Below are 20,318 nucleotides of genomic sequence, written 5' to 3' on the forward strand. Positions count from 1 at the left end.
AAAGTATCTGGGCAGATACTGGAGAGCTTTGTAATGTCATTTCTTTCTCTGGTTCATTTTATAGACAAGGAAACTGATGTAAACAGAGTTAAGTGACTTGCCCAGAGCCTGGAAAGTGTCTGAGGCCAAATTTGAACTAAGGAAGGTGAGTCTTGCTGATTCCAAGCTTGGTGTTTTATCCACTATCATAGGATTCATAGCTGGGGATAATTGGCCCCAATATGATTAATCTAGATTATTTAGTCAGGAAAAAAAAATCAGTTCTGATCATTTTTTGGTGACAAGAGCACTGAAGCCCTGCATTTAAGTCTGGGCTTACCTTAAACAAGTCACTTTGTTCTCTCTGGATCTCAGTTATCTCCTCTATAAAAATGGGCATACAAGCTCTTTCCCAGAATGCTCACAGGATCAGAAATTTAAAGCTTCACAGGAACTTAAATAAAGGTCATTAAATCCAACCCCTTTGTTTTATGTAGCTCCAATAAATGACTTGCCCAGAGTCACACAGCTAATAGATATTTAAGGCGGGGATTTGAACCCAGACCTTCTTGACCGTGAGTCAGATTTCTTCCCTTTATACCGTACTTTTCTATACCACAGGACTCTTGCAAAGGTTCAGTGAGATGGTAGAGATAAAGCCTTCAAAAAGTACTGTTCCAATGAACCGTGTAATTATTTCCTGCGAGACTTTCAGAATGCACTGCCTAAATTAACCAGATTATTGTGACCAGTTCCCTCTCCCCTTGCCTTTGTGCTGCCCAGACACAGCCTGTAACCAGTCTGCTGTCAAGAACGTGGCGCGTGCTACCTCCACCAACTGCCCCCAAGGGAGTCTTTCTGGTGACAGGAGCTGAGCTCTTCTTCTCTGGTGGGCAGACAGCAGCAGAGCACTCCTGGTGCCGGCCAGGCTTCTGCTTTCTCCCCATCACCTCTCCTTCTCACCTCTTCAGAAGCACTTGGGTGGCAGTGTGGGTTTTATATTTTTATTTTTAATGTAATGGAGAAAATAATTCACACACTTATAATAAAACACGACAAGCTAAGCATAACAAGTAAATACAATACAAACTACATCTCAAGCCTCAGAGGTAAAAGAAAATAACCAGTTTTGGTTGCTTTTTATCTATTATGAAGAATGTCAGGCATTTGACAATGCAGTATTTAATAAAAAATACTATAATTTGTGCTTAAGAGATAGAAATAGATATCACATTTATTTCATTTCTATCCAAGGAGACAGTATTGGGAGTATCTTAAAGGAATTAGGAAATACAAAGTGAGAGTCTTGATGGGCCTGGGACAGCCTGGGCCTGAGGCTCTGTCATTATGGAGCAGAGCACTTGGCTAATCAATCACTCAATTTTCTAGCATTTTGTTAACAATGACTATGTATGTACCCAGCTGGGAGCCCAATACCCTAGAGGAGAAAAAGAAGCTTAAAATACCCTTCTTGCCATCAAGGAGCTCACAGTCTATGTGGGAAGAAGAAAAAAAAAAAATGAGATGGTTAATCAGATACTAAATCGTGTAGTCGAAACCATATTGTTGCAGAGGCTGGGAAGACGAATATCTCTGAAGTGGAAGTGGTCCTGGGTGGTTTCCTGGAGGAGCTGGCCCTGGGAGCGGGCTTTAAAGGATGGAGATGATTTCCCAAATTTGCCTGTACCAAAGAACAGGAAAAGGCAGAAGCCTGGCATCAGTGCTGAAGAGGGGAGGGGGAGCAGGTGTGCATAGAGGAGCAGAGGGAAATAAGGTTGGAGAGGAAAATGGGTTAGGTGGGGAGAGCCTGGAATTTCAGGTGCAAGAGTTCTGACTTCCTACAGTGGGAAAAAAGGGGAGCTGGCTGTTGTAAAGTTCCTAGTAAAAGATAATGGGGGTGGGAGGACTTTTCTCCCCTCCTAGGATGTATGGCAAAATGAGAAGAAAGAATGAATACCCTGCAATTAAAAGGAGTGAGCTCACCAATCTGGAACTGAGCCCAAGGGGCCACCAAACTGTGCATACCCTTTGACCTAGCGGTACCATTACTGGGTCTGTATGCCAAGGAAATCATAAAGGAGGGGAAAGGACTCACATATGCAAACGTGTTTGTAGCAGCTCTTTTTGTGGTGGCAAAGAATTGGAAAAGGAAGAGATGCCCATTAATTGGGGAATGGCCAAGCAAGTTGTATATGAAGATAATGGAATATTATTGTTGTATAAGAAATGATGAACAAACTGATTTTAGAAAGTTCTGGGAAGATTTACATGAACTAATGCTGAGAAAAATAAGCAGAATCAGGAATACATTGTGCACAATAACAGCAAGAATATGAGATGATCAATATAAAAGACTTGGTTTTTCTCAAATCCCAATAGACTTTGGACAGAAAATGCCATCTGCAACTAGACAAAGCACTAAGGAGACTGAATGTAAATCAACACATCTATGTTCACTTCTTTTTTCTTTTTTTTATTTCTCCCATGGTTTTTCCCGTTTGCTCTGATTTTTCTTTCCCAACATAATTCATAAAACAATGTATATTTTTAAAAAGCAAAAAATAAAAAAAATGTGAGCTCATAATGACATTCCCATCTATGAAACTGAAGGAAAACGACAGAAATCTCTGAGTGTCAATTTCTTCATCTGTCAAATTAGGAAGTTGGATTCCAATACATTTAGGAGTCAGTTCTTACTCTAAATCTATTATCTGTGATGTTTTTGTCTTATTGTTATCAGATACATAGATTTTCCAAATACAGTTATTTTTGAACTTTTCACTATTTAACAAGGTGTTTTTATCCTAGAGAAATGCAATATACTTGTGCTTTGCCTCAATATAGACACAAGAGTTTAGAATAAATTAAATAAAGCATTTATTCATCATTCATTATATGTTAAACTACAATTACATGGTAAAAGACAGATGGTCTCTGTCTTCAAGGACCTTACATTCTAGTAGAAAAAAATAGCCCATAAAAGAAAGCTGAGCGAGGAGGTGTTTGTGGCAAGAGTAAAGTGGAAAGTAGTTCAAAGAACCGGGACTGAATTGGGTTTAGAGATCAGTGGGTCAATCAATCAGCATTTAATAAACATCTGTTATGTACCGGGCATTGTGCTAATCTCTGGGGATACAAGAAAGACAACACACAGTCCCTGTTCTCAAGGACCCGAAAGACAGCTCTCAAACAATTCTGTTCAAACAAACAACGTCCAAAATAAATGGGGGACAATTTTGGAGAGAATGCACTAAGATTGCGAAGATTTGGGAAAGTCTTTTTGTAGAAGGTAGGGTCTTAGCTGAGAATTAAAAAAAAAAACAGATAAATTAAAAGGCAGAGAAATAAGGGAAGTGTTCCAGAAATGGAGGATAGGCAGTGAAAATGTACAGAGAAGGGAGATGGAGTGACTTACAAGAGGAAGAGCAAAGATGCCAGTATAACTACATCACAGAGTACATGGAAGGGAATAAAGGCACTGGAAAGGTACAAAGGAGCCAGATTATGCAGAGCTAGTGTGAGCACATCCCTAAATTATTGTTCCAAAGAGGGCAAGAATCACAATGTCTTCCAGCTTGAGAAGATTGTGGGGTGGATGTAGGAAAGTAGCCCTCCTGGATCAGGTTAAAGATGAGCATGACAAGCGGGGTTACTTCCTCAAATGGAGGTTGGAAGAAAGAACTCAACAATCAGCGAAAGAGGCCAATATTAGAAAACCTTTGGAGCACAAGTGAAAAAGTAGCATTTTCTCTGGCTCATCCCCCTTGCCTAGATAGTCCTTTCTCTTCTCTCCTCTGACTACTGACCTCCTTGACTCCCCATAATTCCCAACTAAAAATTCCACTTTTCATAGGAAGCTATCCCCAATCCTTCTTAATTCAGGTTTTTCCCTCTGTTAATTACTTCCTATTTGACCTATATCTTACTTGCTCTGAATACATATATATATATGTATACATACATATATATATATATATATATAATATACACACACACACATATATATTCATGTTATCTCTCCCATTAGATTCTAAACCTTTGAGAGCAGAGACAATCTTTGCCTCTTTATGTATGTTGAAATAAAAATTTTTCATTTGCACTTTCACCCTGATTAATGAGACAAAATTCAGGATAAAGAGAATTAAAAATTTTTTGTTATAAGTATGTCAAGGTAACAACATAATTACCATTGATCACTAAATATCAGCAAAGACTTCAAGATGAAGATGGCTTTTAGAGGTAACTTTGAAGACAGTCCAGATAAGTCCACTTCAGCGAAAGAGATTGGACCCTAGCATCTTAGTTCCTTGCCAAAGTAGCAAGAACATGTAATTTGTGGGTAGGGGAACAAAGGTCACAAGAAGGGGACGATTTGGCTTGTGATCAATACCAAGGGACTGGGTAATACCTCCCCCAACACTGATTGATAAGCAAGGCTGGAAACACTGGAATACTGAATCAGCATATCTTTCTATAATATCTTCAGCATTTAGCACAATGTTTGGCACAGAATAGATGCTTAATAAATGTTGCTTGACTGAGGTAATTCCAAGCTATGTCAACAATCTGAGCCTTAGTCTACTGGACCAATTATGTTTCCATGATGATTTCATTGACTTTTAGGAAAAACAAACAAATTAAAAAAAAACTAACCTATATGTGGAGCTGCTGTAGCTCCTACTACAAATTAGAACTTGCTTTTCTGGGGGCAGAGCTATTTTATGCTTGGTAAACAACATGTAATATGGATAGCAGGAAGTCTTCTCATTTTTATTTGGTATTGTGGGACTCATTCATTTATTCTATAAGGTACAAGTAAGACTCATCCTATTGTTGATACAGCAGAGGAGAAGAATGAGTTATGACTTACATCATCTCCCACTACAATAAAATTGATCGGTTGATCGATTATTGACATTTGCTTCCATGGTAACACAGCTCAAGTCCTGCCCATAGAGAGCTTCCCTATCCAGGGATTTTTATACCTCTTAGGAATCTGACTTACAGTCTGAATAGATAATATAGTAGATAATACCTTATAGATCATAGTTCTAAAGCTGCAACCCCAGAGGCCTTTAAAGCTAACTCCCTCATTTTACAGATGAAGAATGGAAACCCAGAAAGTTAAGTGACATCTAAGGATCAAACAAGGGATATGAATCCAAGTCCTCTGAGTCAGGCATACTTTACACAAAAAAGCTTTTCACTGATTACAGATTAAGAGCTGGAAGGGACTTTCAATCCTCTCATTTTCCAGATGAGAAATCCAAGGTCTAGAAAATTGACTTGCACACACAAGAACTGATGGAAACTATAGTCCTGAGTTTTGGATTCCAATGATTTTTCTATATACTTCCTGAAAAGTTATTTATGCTCACATATTTAAGTTTCATGAATTGAATTCCATATTCCATATACTTGATCAGCTTGCTATTCCAACAAACATTTTGGTATCTCATTTTGCAAAGCAAAGAAGCATTTTATAATGTGAATTATCTTCCTCTCATTTTTTGGTTTGGTGAGTTTGTATTTTTCAACAATGGATTTTATTGAATTGAAGCTTACCTATATAGTTTAACCATTTATATTGGTGTTTGGATCTTAGAAAGCTATTCCATGTAATTCATTAGCTTGCACTACTTTGGGGTCCAAAATTGCAACAGTTCTCATACTTTTTGGTCTCGGGACCTTTTATACTATTAAAAATTATGATCCCCTTAATCACCAAGGATATTTTGTTTATGTGGTATATAAATAGATATATTTACTATGTTAGAAATTAAAACATCTTAGCATTGATTATGAAGACAATTTTGATCTTGTGTTCCCATTAGATCCCAGATCACACTTTGACAATAATTGCTCTATTAAATAGAACATTCATAGCAGGAGTCATTGGAACTAGGAAACCAAAAGATTAGCTAATAATTCTCATCTTTAATGTATGACAATAACCAAACTGTATGGAAGCAGACCTTAGGAGCTGTGGTGTAAAAGGAAGAAAAAAAATCAGAGCTGGGGAAACCCAACTCTGACTCTTAGCAGCTAGTTGTGTGACCCTAGACTAATCATAAAATGAGGTGTATATATAAAACTTATATCCATTCGGATGTTATTTTAGCTAACTAAACTGTTTCAGCCTCATTTCCTTATCAATAATATAGGAATAATAATATCTTCAGGATTTATCTCTCAGGGTTGTTATGAAGCTTCATTGATGCAATGTATATGAAGCAGAGCATTTGACAAATTTTAATGTTCTATGTGAATGTCATTTATTATTGCTTTTTAGCAAAACTATTCAGGTGGCTCAATGGATGAATTTTCTTAGTAAGGAAAACTTCAGTTACAATCCTGTTGCTGGTTCTTAATAGCTATGTGAACCTGGACAAGTCTTAGCTTTAATTTCCCCATTGAAAAACAGGCATAATAACAGTTCCTACCTTGCAGGGTTTTGTGAGAATCAAAATGAGAATATATGAAAAGTGCCATCTAAACGCTATTTTATCATCATCTTCATTTTCATTAAAATTCCTTTTCCCAAAATATGAGCTATCAGTAGCCACATGGAAAAAATGATCTAAATCATTAATTATTAGAGAAATTATGATTAAAACAGCTTTAAAATTTATACCTATCAGATTTACAAAGGTGGGGGGAAAGGAAAATGATCTGTTGAAAAGGCTGCAGGAAAACTGGAACAAACTGTTTATCCCCTTTCATACATAGTGCTTCTAAGTCAATAACCCAAAAAGATCAAAGAGGAAAAGGTCCTAAATATGCAAAAATGTAGCAGCTTTTTTTGTGGTGACAAAGAAATGGAAACAGAGAGCATCAATTGGCAAATGATTGAACAAATGGTAGTATATGAATGTAATGTAGTGTAAGGAATAATGAAAGGTGTAGTTTCAAAGAAATCTGGGAAGATGTGTATAAACTGAGACAATGCACTGAGGAGAACTAGGAGAACAATTCATATAATAATAAAAATATTGTGAAGACAAACAACTTTGAATTAGGAACTAGGTTAGTGTAATGACCAACAACAAATCCAAAGGATTCTTAATGAAACATCATGAATATCCTTTCCTTCAGAGAGAGAGACAATGGACTCAAGAATCAGATTGAGGTAGTTTTCTTTTTGGACATGGCTAATGCTAGAATTTCTTTTGCTTAACTACACATGCTTGTAAGTGGGTTTTGTTCTTCTTGCTTTCTAAATGGGAAGTTGTAAGGGAGATAATTTGAAGCTAAAATGAAATTTAATTTTAAAAAAAGAAAAAAAATTTATTCTCACCAGAGGCATCGGTTAGTTAAAAGAGAACTAGATATTAATTCTGAGGACCTGGATTATATCTTGGGGATGGGTAGCTTTTTGCATGTCTTTCCCATTTTACATTAATTGGGAGGAGGGATTAGATTAAATGCTTTCAATGAAACAAATATTTATTAATTAAGTGTGTGCTAGGAATACAAAGATCAAACAAAGCTGTCCTTGTCCTCAAGAAACCTGGCAAGAGGGTATCAATGCAGCGTAATTTGATGGAGAAGTAAACACTAACTTCTAGGGAGATCAGGAAAAATTCTAAGTTTTATTCTACCTCTATATCCTAATGTCCTATGACCAGTACTGCCTATTCCACCCCTGTTTTTTGTTGTTTTTCCTTGATTCTCTTGTACTTCAATCTCAAAGAGAAGCATGACATCAGGAAGGTGATGTCATGACTTGCAAGTGAATTGGATTTGGATGAAGAACTGCTGTCTCTTGGATAGCCCCAACTTCATTTCAGCTCTGAAAACATTTTATTCTCTATCTGAATTACCTAGAACCCCAGAGCCTCCAAGATACTCTACCTTAATCCCCTAGAAAACCTGACCCAGTAAAATTCAGCTTAAGTTCCTCTTCTGAACCTTCCCTGTTCAATCACACTTTCAAACCTTCAAATACTTCCAAATGTTTAAAAACTTTTGACATACATACCTCCAAACTTTCATTTCTCCAGATTAAACATCCCTAATTCTTTCCATTGATAAATTGTATAGCACAAACTCAAGACTCTTTGGGACCATGTTTGCTCATTAGCTTATCAACATCTTTCCTAAAATGTGGCATCTAGAACCAAATACTGAGTCTCTAGATGTACTCTGAACAGACTAGAATTCAGCAAAACTGTTACCTCTCTCATTCTGGACATTATGCATCCTTCAGTGAAACTTTCTTGGCTTGAATATCATACCATTGACTCATTGAGTTTGTAGTCCAAATATCCTTCCCCAGATATTTTTCAGAAGAATTGCTACCTAGACACATCTCCCCCATTCTGTGAAGCTGATTATTTTTGAAACCAATATGAAATTCCATCTTGAAAAACAACAGGGAGTAGAGAATAGAGAGTTGGCCTTGGAATTAGAATGACTTGAATTCAAGGCTCACCTTTGACTCATACTGGCTATGTAATGTAATCTCAGGTCAGGTACTAAGATGATAAGGAGGAGAAAGAGAAGGAGAAGAAGGATGACAATAAATTTGGACAGATTTTAAGTCTATCAGGATCCTTTTGAATTTTGACTATGATCTAGTTTGTAAATTATCCTTTCTAGCTTTGTGTTTTCTTCATCTTTGATAAGCATAAGCATGATATATTTGTCTTCATCCAAGTTAGTGATAAAAATATTTTACAGTTTAGACTTGGAAACATATTTCTGAAGAATTCCACTGGAGACCTCCTTCCAAATAAACATTGAACCTGCTCCGGGTCTGGTGATTCCACCAGTTCCAAATCTACCTAATTATATTATTTCATAATCCACATCTCTCCATCTTTTACATAAAAATACCATAAAAGTTTTTTTTTTGTCAAATACAGGTAAACTCTATCTATAATATCCCTATGGTCTAATAATTCTATCAAAAAAGGGAAATTAGATTAGTCTGGTACAGCCTTTTTTTGATGGAAAGCATGGTTCTTATTAGGACTTTTGTTTCCTAAATGTTCACTAAGTATTTTTTTAATAATAGATTCTAGAATTTAAAAATAAACTAGAATGAAGTTAAGTTCACCCACCAGGAATTCATAAATTCTACTTTTTAAAAAAAATTAGCCTATTTTTCCTGCTCTAATCATGTACTATCTCTCTTGCCTTCCATAATCTCTCACAATTCACTGACAGTAGCTCAGCAATCATATCTGCCATTTCTTGTTGGATCCTAAAGTATAGCTCATTTGAGTCAGATGACTTTACCTAAATATGACAGTTTTTATACTATACCATATAATCAAGAATATTCTTTTGAATATTTTCCTTATTGTTTTCCTTCTTTCCCAAATTTTTCCTCCTTGGAAGACATAAAAGAAACAAAATGAGAAATGAGTAATCATGCTATATTTATCACCATTAATCTATCATATCTTTTTTTTCCCCAAGTAGCTCAAGTAAGCAGGTTCAAGGTTTTTTGGAAACAAAGTCTCCCGTGGAATTTCTCAGAAATCTGTTCCTAGCCCTAAACTGTTAAACATATTTATCACTAACTTGGATAAAGACAAAGATATCATGCTTATCAAATATCCTTGGTTTTAATTTTTCCCTAATAGAGTTTTTTTTAAGTTTCCTCTTTTATATCCTTATGTTCCCTCAATAGTCTTAGCTCCTATTCAGCATTAAGGTTCCTAACACTGTTGTTATGGGACCATTCTGCCCTTTTGCATCTTTCTTCTGTTGATCATTCCTACTTGAATCTTCTGTATGTCTTTTCAAAATCTTAGTTGGTGAGTTTCCTATGCATCCACATCTATCACTCTAGAAAACTCATTTTTTTTCCTTAATCAAAATTCTTTCTTTTTGTGTCTTCAGATCTTTCACTCTGGGACTGACCACCAGAATTTATTCCACAAGATCCTACTTATCCTTTTTCTGAACCCTTTGAAATCGATCTTCGGAGATCTAGAATTCCTCCTTCCTTTCCTCTATCATAAATGTTAAGGTGAAGTTCTGACTTCCCTCCCTACCCTCTTAGTTCCCATCATTTCTACTTTCACAACCAATTTCTCCTTATGGATGAGAATCAGATCATACTCTTGTAGATTACTATACTCTATTCCATGTCCACTTTCCTCATTCTATCCTAATCTTCAGCAGAAAGTTCAGGTTGCCCCAGGTTTTTTTTATTTAGAATGTATTGTATGTTTGGGGAGGAAAGCCAATTGGAATTTTAGACTTAATAATGCTTGGAAAAAGAAGTAATGTAGGAGTAAAGGGTCTTATCCTCTGTTCTTATGATTCCATTAATTGGGTCATTTCTTCCTTCCCTACTTTCTTTGGTGGCACACTGGATAGAATGTTGGACTTGGATTTGGGAAGACCTGAGTTCAAATTCTGGTGCATGTCTCAGTTTCTTCATCTGTAAAATGGGGGTGATAATAGCACCTACCTTATAGGATGTTATGTGAAGATTAAATGAGACAATGTATGCAAGTTTTTCATCTTCCTTAAAGTGATGTATAAATGCTATTGCTATGGTGGTTTCAGTAGGAGGAGGGCTAAGACTATTTAAAGACAATTTGTGACTGTGTTCTATAGAGGGAGCCTGACCTGCTACAGGGGCTCTGGCCCGTAAGTAGGACTGAAGTGATGCTTCTGAAAATCCCAGCTTCCCAAGGCCACATTCTGTCCCAGGCAGTCTCACAGCACTGCCAGAACAGTGAATAGTCTCAGCACCTGGATGAGAATCCCAGCATGGTCTCTCCTCTTCTCTCTATTTTACTTCCTAGCTCTGGTGAATAAATTAATCCCCTAATACATAATTAACTGGAAGTTGAAAGGTGAAGTCTAACTTAACCAATTTACTGTTCTGGAGCCAGTTTAGTTTGGATCATGTGATTTTAATTCTTTCTGTGTGACCAGGTGACGGAGGAGGGGGAAAGAGGGGAAAAAGGAAAATGCACAGATTAATTTCATTCCTTAACCTTCCTAATGCATCTGCTTGCTTGCATCGGGCTGCAGACAGCAGATCATCACATGATTTATGGTACTGACCGCTGCCTGCATCTCTCAGGCTAATGACACATACACTAAAGTCATTGATTTGTATGAGTAGCCTCCACTCTTCATTTATCACAATTTAATGTAAGAGTTTGCAATGCAGAAAAAAAAAATTTTTCACATGGGGAACATGGGCCCACAGGCCTTGCTGCTAACCAGTTATGAATCATTTGCTGCCTTTTAATATATAGACTGTTCTATTCTGGAAAATGCCCTATAAGGTCATATTCCTCCCTGGAACATCATGACAATTAAAGCCCCCAAAGTAGCTATTTGAAGATGCATATGGAGTGTGACCCCCTCGCACCTTGGTTAGCTCACTCCCTCTTGTAATGCACACTATTGATTTGCTTCTGAACTCTCTGGGACCCTTCATAAACTGCAGCCTGTGTTCCTGAGGGCTAGAGGGGCAGCCTTAGAATTTTCCAGGAAAGGCACAGCTGTGGCCCTATAAACTATATGGAGGGGATTAGCAGAGGACGAGGAGTAAAAGAGAGTAGTGGGTACAATTAGAGAAGCAGAACTCTTCTCTTAGGATCAAAAATCAAGGACTTAGTGCCAGAAGGGAATTAAGAGGTCATTTAGTCCAAATTTCTCATTTTTCAGATGAGTAAACTGAGTCTCAAGTTTGAGTGACTTGCCTGAGGTCACACAGATGGAAAGTGGAAAAGACTGTAATACTGGAGAAAGGACAATGGGTTTAGAGTCAGAAGGTCTTGAATATTTGATTGTAAATCAAATTAATTTGGGGCAATTAATCCCTTAATCTCATTAAACCTATTTCCTTCCCTATAAAGTAAAGGGATTAGGAGATGAGGAAATTTAGTGGACTGAAGAGGATTATTTAGAGCACAAGTTCTCATCAATTATTCCACAGTAACTTTTAAAAATGCCACAAATAAAGCAGTGAACAGAAAAGGAATATGGAAAGAAGTTGCCAAAAAGGTAACTCTTAAAATGAAAAAAAAAATATGAAGACCATCTCATCAACCTATCATTCTTTGTACTCCTGTCCTCTAATTTGTGGATAGTTGCCCTCTATTCTTTAGAACAGCTTCAGTTTTAGGCATCTAGTTTTGAAATGAGCCACTCTGAAGTCAAGTCAAAATATCAATGGTGCTTGAGAAGAAGGAGAGGAGATGGTCAAAGAGAATTATAGAAGAGTACGCCAGATGTATAGAACTGGTTGCAACAATTCAGCACTATTCAAGAAGAAATAGGAACCAGAAAGATTTGAGACCAAATAAAAAAAAATCAAACAAGAAACAATATATTTGCAAAAATATTTTGAGTTTCTTCTTAGCAGGGCTCATGGACTTTTCCACAAATCTTTTGTAACTAGTTCCAGTAATAAGCTTAAGGATGCGAGTCATTTGTAGAGAACAAGGTGGAACATAAAAGAGGAGTACTGAGAAAGATGGAAAATAGTTGAATTACAGTGTCTTTTCCCAATGTCCTGAAGTAGTATTTCATAAGGCCCACAGTTTTTAAGAGACACCAAGGTCATTCAACATAATATTTGGGGAGAATAGAATACAGTCAGCAGAGATTAAGGGAGGCTTCAAAAATCCTGGTTCCATTGAAGAGAAAATATTGAAGGCAACTATAATTTTTACAGCATAGAAAAATCTGCAGAGACAGAAAGACAGCTAAAAGATGACTGAGAAGGCAAAATTATTGGAGTCCCATAAGTGTTATCTCAGTGGATAAGTACTCCATAGTAAAAGAGATTCAGCCAAAACTAGAGGAAGGTGAAAGAATTACAAAAAAATCTGTAAACCCCAGGAACGGCAATAGAACAACCTCAAGAATGGATCAGAGAAACCCTACCTTCCCCTCACTCCCTCAAACTTAGACGGTAAACAATCCAATATATGTACAATATATGTTAAATACCACAATTATCATGCTGCATAAGATCAAAATCATCAAAAAAGAAAAAATAAGAAAAAAAAACAAAAAGCAAGCAAACAACAAAAAATTGAAAATATTATGTTGTGATCTATACTCAGTCCTTATAGTCTTCTCTCTGGATGCAGACGGCTCTCTCCATCACAAGTTCATTGGAAATGACCTAAATCATTGTTGAAAAGAGCTACATACCTAAAAATTGATCATCACATACTCTTGTTGTTGCTATGTACAATGTTCTCTTGGTTCTATTCACTTCACTTAGCATCAGTTCTTGTAAATCTCTTCAGGCCTCTTGGAAATCATCCTGCTAATCATTTCTTATACCACAATAATATTATATAACATAACATTCATATACCACAACTTTTTCACCCATTTTCCAAATGATGGGCATCCACTCAGTTTCCAGTTCCTTGCCAGAGAGCAGAGATTTTGAACAATAGAGACATTCTCTACAATTCTAGACAATAGATAGGAGTATAGAAAGGACCTCAGCAGCCACTAAATCCAACCAATAAGAGGAATCCTCACTATGTACCATCCCTGATAAGAGGTCATCCATCCTCTACTTGAACATCCCACCATTCCTAAATGCAGCCCATTCTATTTCTGATAAGCTCTAATTCTTGAATAGCTTTTTCTGACATCAACTGTATTTGCCTCTTTGAAACTTTCATCTGTTGTTTTTGGTTCAAAACTATAAATTTTCTGAAAAATAGAACAATATAACTGGAACATAAACATGAAGAAGCTGAAGGAAAATTAAGTGAATAAAATCAAAAGATAACAAATTTGGATGAACACATTAGAGCTCTACAAAACAAGAACATGGAACATAGACCATGAAAGGATAATATAATATAAAGAATTACAGACTTTCCAGGAAAGCACAATAAAAAGGAAATCTAAATACCACACTTTAGGAAACACAGTCAGAAAATTTTAGAGCAATATTGAAGATCAGACAACAAAATATAGATCAAGAAACTCTATAGAATATCAATAGAAAGAAACTCCAATTTTAATTCATTACACTCAAATGTCAGAAATACAATCTCAAACAAAGAGTCTTTCAGACCTTAAGGAAAGAAAACAAAATTTTACATGTCAAGATTAAACAATGTTGACAACACACAAGATTATTCCTTGGTTATAATGATTTTTAAAACTTCAATAATATTCCAAAAAATTTTTTCAACATCAAAAGTAATATATTCTATAAAGCTGAATCACATCAAGGAAAATAATCAACCATTCAAAAAAGGAGTAATTTGAGTTGTTATTCAAAAGAAGCTAAATGTAAACAGAATATTCAAAAACCAAACTGACCCATTGGAAGAAAGCCAAACAATATCAGATAGAAATAAAAAAATAATAATTTTTAAATGAAATGCATGTTTTTATGTGATTAGGCCTAAGAAAATATAAAATATGGGATAAGCGGTCTTTTCTGTTCTTGGTTATTTTTTTTTAATTTCTTTGAAACAACAATAATAATTTGCATATTGGCTGAGGTAATAAGAAGGCAAAGAGAAGACCAATAAGGGAAAGGATCCATAGTAGCAAATGATAGCAAAACAAAGAAGAGAGTAGAAGGAAGAAATGAATTAAAATTTAAAGCATAAAAAAAGCCTGCTTCTTTTAGTAAGGAATCAGTAGCATAGATAAAAAGATAATATAGAGGAATTCCTTTCAGAAGGGGAGAGCAGAAGGTGTGGGAGGCAGTGGGCAGAAAAAGAGAGAGAGAGGAGAGTATGGAAAGAATATTTTGGAGCAAAAAATCAATCCATCAACCAGAATTTGCTATGTACCTACCATATGCCAAGCACTGTTTTAGGTATAGAGATACAAAGAGAAAAAAATTAGTCTTTGCTCTCAGTCACAGAGGAAACTAGCCAAAGAAAGGGAATTATCTAGCTATATGGTGAAGAGATCTCACAGTGGCAGAAGAAAACAAGATAATGTTTAAAAAAAATTCTGAGGAATTATAGAATGTTGTACAGGTTAGGAAAACTGCCTCTATTGGTGTGGATAAGCTCCTTTGTACTAATTCACATGAGGGTCAGAAAGTATTTGGTACCCCAGGAGAAGACACAGCTTTGGGAAGGCTAAACAGAGGTTAATTCTAATAATAATTCTAAATAATCATGAAAGGCTATCAAAAGGAACATGTAGTAAGAAAAAAAAAGAGGAACAGGATTGGTTTCCCAAGAAATAGGTAACAGAGTGCAGTCTACTGCCCTCATCAAGAATGAACATTCTAGGAAATAGATTCTAGAATAACTTCAAGAAAATAAATTAAAAAGGAGCAAAATATGAAATAATTCTTAAAAGGAGTGGTACAAATTTATATCACTAAAATAAAAAGGACAGAGGAGATGCAGGTGGGGTAAGGAAAGGTCTGATCTCAACTGAGAAAGAGAAGAAAATTAGAATGAGTTGGACAAAGACAGAGATCAAGAGATTGGGAAGGGTAATGGCAATGAAGGGAAGTTTCATGGGAGTGGCGGTCATGAGAAGGGAACAAGCATTAATTAAACAGCTACTTTATGTAAGGTAGTGCTTTACAAACATCTCATTTTATCTTTATAAAAAAGTTGTGAAATAGATGCTATTGTTGTCATCATTTTATAATTGAGAAAACTGAGGTTAAGTGACTTACCTAGGGTCACACCGCTTAGTAAGTGTCTAAGAGTCACATTTGAGTCCAGAACTTCTTGACTTCCTCTATGACCTGTAGTACCTATCTGCCTCCTTCTGTCAGAATATCAGAATCTGATATACACAAAATGACTGTGAGAGATGAAATACTGACTCAAAAGAGAAGAATAAACACACATTTCTAGGTATGTATATACCTATATATATATATATATATATATATATATATATATTATTTAATGGGAAAACCATTAATTTAACATTTCCCCTTAAAAGAGAATGAATTAACACCCCCCTCAAATTTTTGTATGTAAGAAACACTTTTCAGAAATATAGATTCTAGATTAAAAACTGGACCTGCCATTTCATTATGTCACTTCTTCCACCAGTATAGGTTAGTTCTTTCTCTGTTCCAGCTGCCTAGAACACTAAGAGTTTAAGTGATTTGCCTACACACAGTGTGTATGTGCCAGAGATGGGATTTAATCCTATACCTCTCTGGCTTTGAGACCAGTTCTCTGTGCACTATGACATACTGCCTCTATAGAAATAGACAGAATGTAAAAAATGGGTTGGACAAATCTATTTGCGTCTAAAAAGAAAGAAAAAAAGCAGGAGTGGTAATAATGATTTCAAAAAAGGAAATAATATTTTTTTAAAAATTATAATATCAGGAGAGATAAATGAAAATATGGTGCTTAAGGACAACATATACAATGAAAGGACAACTTAATTAAAATACATGTGCTAAATTATATAGATAATAATAATAATAAAATATTTAAAAAGGTAAGTGAATTGCCAAAAGATGTTGGAGGTAAGAAATGTTAATATTGTTAATATGTTAATAATAAAATAATGTTAATATTCTTTTTTCAGAGGTGGATAAATTCAACATAAAGAAAATGAAGAAAACTATACAGCTGAAGATACTGTTTGAAAATATAGATGTGACTGATTTTTGTGGGATGGGAACAGTAAATAACACTCATGTTTTTAAGATCTTATCTTAGTTTCAGTCAACATGCATTTATTAAACATTGACTATGTGCTAGGCAGTGCACTAAGTGCCCACAACACAAAGAAAGGCAAAAAACCAAACCAAACCAAAATGTAGTTCCTGCTCTTAAGTTCACAGTCTAATGAAGGCGATAACAATATAACAAATTTTGTATAAATAAGACATATATAGGATAAATTGGAGATGGTCAAATTTCCCTTAATGCTAGAGCTTTCCCTCTGGTTATTTCCAGTTTATCCTGTATATAGGAAAAAGGGGGGAGTGACATGATTAGACCTGAGCTTTAAGAAGATTTTGTAATATTACAAAAAATGATCACATACTAGGGGATAAAGAATTTTTAAACAAATATAGAAAAGAAGAAATAATTCTTCGCAGGACTTTTTTTTTTTTTTTGGTCTAGATCTATAGATTTTCTGATGTGGGGGCATTTTAATGAGGAAACTTCTTTAATGAATGCAAATCTATATTTCTTTTGCAAATTAGATTTAATTAATAAGGGAAATAAAAATTACGAACACCTAAGTGGAGATTAGATAATTATGCACTGAAAGGGTGAAAAAAATAGATGTAGAAAATCATAGTAAAAGTAAACCATTGATTTGATGAATAATTATGATAAAGGCAATGATAAAATTAAGATAATATGCCAAAAGTTAGAGGTTTTATCTTGGAAAATAATTCTCAGAGGAAAATTTACATATCTGAAAACATAATAGGGAAATTGAAAAATAACAGTATCAATGAATTTATCATACATTTCAAATATTAGAAAATAAATATTTTAGTTATTTCAAAAAAGTCTGAAAGAGGAAATCCTAAAAATTAGGGAAATAGAGAAATTTACTATAAAAAAGAATAAAGTGATAAACAAAACAAAATTGATAACCAAAACAAAGAATTAAGTAATTTTAAAGACTAACAAAATTGATAAACTATAAGATGGTACAATGAGAAAAAGAAAGGAGAAAAATCAAATTACCAAATAATAATAACAATAATAAGAGAATGGTTTGAATTTACATTAGAGTAAAAAGAATTATCATAAACTATAAACAATCATATCCCAGCAAAAAATGAGAATTCAAAAAAGTAGATGAATAGCTCTACAAATAAAAAATACTTAAACTAATAAAAAAAAAAACTTCAAAATCTTAAATAGCCCAAGCTATACACAAATTAACAAAGTAGAAAAGGAATGAAATCCTGGGTCATGTCAATTTATAAATGGTCTACAGCTTATAAAGAACAATTGATAACTATATTACAGAAATTAGTATCACAAAATGGAACAAATACTTTTAACAAAGCAAAAAAAAGGTCTAAATACTCAAAATACAGTTACAAGACAAATAAAAAGATCATTTTTATCAATATATGTCTTTGCAATAATTTTTTAAATTCTCTTATAAGGAAAACAGTAATATATGCAGAAAATTATTTAATATGATTAAGATAATGCATGTTAGGGATCCAACTTTAACATTAGAAAAAAATTAACAATCATATAAAAAGTAAAATGACAAAACATTATTATTGTAATACTTGCAGATAAATCCCTTGATGAAAGACACCATTTGCTTTTGTTAACACCCCCTCCCAAAAAAAAAAATCAAAACTTTACAATCATAGGGGATATTTTTAAAGAGAAGGATGGAGTTCTCTTATAAAAGAGGCCACAGATAGTGGAGGAACTCTGGGTAAGGTATAAACCCTTCAGCCCAGAGGAAACCCACTGACAATATCAACAAAGGATACTTATAGCAGGGTGCAACTGATATTATTTGTAATACATAAGCATTAGAAACTTTTACAATACAAACAGAATTAAAACAAGAAGTAACATTCTCATTTCTATTTGACAGAGTTTTAGAAATAATATTCATAGCAATACTAAAATAAAAGGATGAACTTGATGAAAGAGAAAAGTTATCCTTATTTGCAAACAATATGATAGAGTTATTATAAAACATGAAAAAAAGAGTATGGAAATTGAGAAATTAATTACTACTGTAAAGTAAAATAAGCCCACAAAAATCATCATCATTTCTAATAATTGCTAAGAAAAATGAAGAAAAAACAATAAGAGTAATTCTATTCAAAATTATCAATTCATGAAAACATACAAGTTAACCTACAAAGATGCAATCTTTATATGATTATAACTACAAAAATAATAACTTGCATATTGTTTGATCATTCCAATATAATTTAAATGATGATGCTACCTAAAGAAATGTACATATTTAGTGACGTGCCAATCAAAATTATAAAGAGGACAATTTATGTGACTAGACAAATCTGATAAAATTCATTTGGAGGATCAAAGGGCCTTAAAAAACTCAAGATGAATAATGAGAAAGTATGAAAGAAGTTGACATAACATTACTTGTCATCAAACTATGCTGTATTTTCAATTTTTAAAATTCTGAATTTAACAAATATCCACTAAAATTAACAAGTACTCATGTACCTCTATGTACACAGTAAGACAGGTTAAAAAAGAAAGCTATGAGAAATTGTGAGGCTGTATTAAAGGAAAAATTCTTTTTTTTCTTTTGATAGAATAAATTCTACATATTACTTTCAATTTAAATTTAATATTTTTTTCAGTTAACATACATTATTCTCTACCTACCATCTTCCCCCTCCCCCAAAAAAGTAAAGGTGATGAGAGGAGAGGAAAGAAAGGGAGAAGAGAGGAAAGGAAAAGACATAACAAATGTTATCAAACACAGTAAATTCCTGCTTTAACTATGTGTTTTGTTGTATCGGTATGCTATTTCCAAAGCTGTTGTATTGTGCCTTGTGCTTTGTTCTGGTTTTCTTCTGTTCTCTTCTGTGTTTTTAAAGAAACAATTTTATTAATTATCAATAGTCATTAAATCTATGCCTCACTGCTCAAAAAAAGAGTGAGTGAGAGAAAAGAGAAAAGGGGAAGAGATAGAGATGGAGATAAAAAGACAAAGAAAGAGAGGAGCAGAAGAGAGGAAGAAATCAATAAAATTAGGTAAGTAAAGAAAAAAAGTAATTAAAAATAATAGCCCGATGTTTTGTAAACCAATTAATGAAAATATTAAACACTTTTTTAGAAGAACTATTGAAAAAACTGGAAAGCAATTTGAGAGAAATAAAGTCTGGGTCAATATTCTATATCATATACTAACGCAATGTGGATAATCATGACATTACTCTCTATATATCTTCCCACACTTTAACCCCTCCTATGCTCTAACTCAAGATACTAGTCATTATCACAGTCATTTTTGAAGGTAAAAGAAAGAGGAAGCAGAGTAACCAAAAGACCAAAAAACCCCTACATACTGAACTTTTCTTTATAACAAGAGAAAACAATCATAAACAGGTGGTACAGTGATAACATTTGATAATGTATGCAGCATTCTGCCCTACTAGTCCCCCACTTCCTGCCATGAGAAAGAATTTTTCCTTATCTGTTTTCTAGGACCACTACCAAATTCATAGTTATTCAGAGTTTATATTCCTTTTAGTGTGCTTTCATTTATATCGTGGCAATCACAATATATATATATATATATTTTTTTTTTCTTTCTGCCTAGTCTATGTTGGTTCACACACATTTTATTATTTCTCAAATTCATATTTTCTTACTTTGCAATAATGTAACAGGTTTTTTAATCATCCCTTCATAGATAGGCACTAAATTTATAATGCATTTTTACTA

General features: G+C 34.3%; 1 long non-coding RNA gene across 2 annotated transcripts in view; it reads right to left on the minus strand.

The window, feature by feature from the left end:
* Window positions 1-20,318, minus strand: part of LOC116421751 — a 118,475-nt gene that overhangs the window by 19,718 nt on the left and 78,439 nt on the right. The gene's annotated exons all lie outside the window — the stretch shown is intronic.

Source organism: Sarcophilus harrisii, chromosome 2 (assembly GCF_902635505.1).
Source record: "Sarcophilus harrisii chromosome 2, mSarHar1.11, whole genome shotgun sequence".
Taxonomy (NCBI): domain Eukaryota; kingdom Metazoa; phylum Chordata; class Mammalia; order Dasyuromorphia; family Dasyuridae; genus Sarcophilus; species Sarcophilus harrisii.